Raw genomic sequence first — 1,406 nt, 5'->3', positions numbered from 1 at the left:
TTGAATAGCTCAATTTTCTCATCATACCTGGATGTTCTGTTTCAACTATTCACATGTTTTAACATTCATTGTTTCTCATATTGCTTATTCTTTTTGTTTTGTTTTCTTTTGTTTTGTTTTGTTTTACTCAATCTTTTTCATATCTTTCATAGTGCTTATGTTTTCTATAAATAGTCGTCAATCATCCGTCGTCACTTCATTTATTGTTTGAATTTGAATTCGAACGGTTCTACCATATCTATAAAAATTTAAATACAAAATGACAGGTCGTGGTAAAGGTGGCAAAGGATTAGGAAAAGGTGGTGCTAAGCGTCACCGCAAAGTTCTTCGTGATAACATCCAAGGTATTACGAAACCAGCTATCAGACGTTTAGCTCGCCGAGGCGGAGTTAAGCGTATTTCTGGTTTGATTTATGAAGAAACTCGTGGAGTATTGAAAGTATTTTTGGAAAATGTGATCCGTGATGCTGTTACATACACAGAACATGCCAAAAGGAAGACTGTTACAGCCATGGATGTCGTATATGCTTTAAAGAGACAAGGCCGTACCTTATACGGTTTTGGAGGTTAAGCAAATAATCAATTATTGATTTAATAATGCAATAATATATTGCCCAATGGTCCTTTTCAGGACCCAAATAATCTTACACTTAAAGAGATAAATTTACATATATATGTGTTGGTATTTTTCTAATATTATAAAAAAAATAAAATTTATTATTAGCTTGATCGATTGATGTCTGTCGAGTATAATTGATAATTAAAATGATCAGTTTAACAGAGTCCAAAATATTTATTATTATAATTCTCAATTTCTTTGTTACATTAGCAGTATATATGTGGACTAGCTTCTTACGGGCTTAATTATAATTCTCATTCAATTTTTTTATAGAATAAGATAAATAGAACTGACGTATATAAGTAATTTGCGGACTGTTAGATATTGCAGTTTGAAGTTTCCACACAATGGTGTGAAAATTTTCTCCATTCATTCCTAAGAGGTGGTTTTAGTGAATTCAAATCTCACACTGAATCTGAATCTTAATCTTAATCCAAATCCAAGTGTTCAACAAGCAAAATGATTGCGGGGAAAATGAAAGTGAAAAAAATTCGTATATGAATTAAGTGAATTATGACAATATTATATAAAGAAAAGAAATAAAAGAACTTGTTATTGAAATAAATTAGAATATTTTAAAATTATCTTTAAGTAATTTGCAGCGTCTTGCAAGTGAGTACCGAGTGTGGTGTGTTAGTTATAAATTAACAAGTGTAATTAGAAGCATTATATAATAATAAATAAAATTAGCATAAACCACTATTTTTATTTATTTAAAATAGAATTTAAAAATGAAATTAAGTGAATAAAATATATACAAGTGAGTATTTCATCAAATAAATGACAT

The 1,406-nt window shown here is 29.1% G+C and overlaps 1 pseudogene; it reads left to right on the top strand.

Moving 5' to 3' along the window:
* The first annotated feature begins 219 nt into the window (after nt 1-219).
* Nucleotides 220-1,406, top strand: part of LOC119683377 — a 3,373-nt pseudogene continuing 2,186 nt past the window's right edge.

The sequence above is a fragment of the Teleopsis dalmanni genome, chromosome 2, assembly GCF_002237135.1.
Source record: "Teleopsis dalmanni isolate 2A chromosome 2, ASM223713v2, whole genome shotgun sequence".
Lineage (NCBI taxonomy): Eukaryota > Metazoa > Arthropoda > Insecta > Diptera > Diopsidae > Teleopsis > Teleopsis dalmanni.
This window is presented reverse-complemented; position numbering and strand designations above follow the sequence as displayed.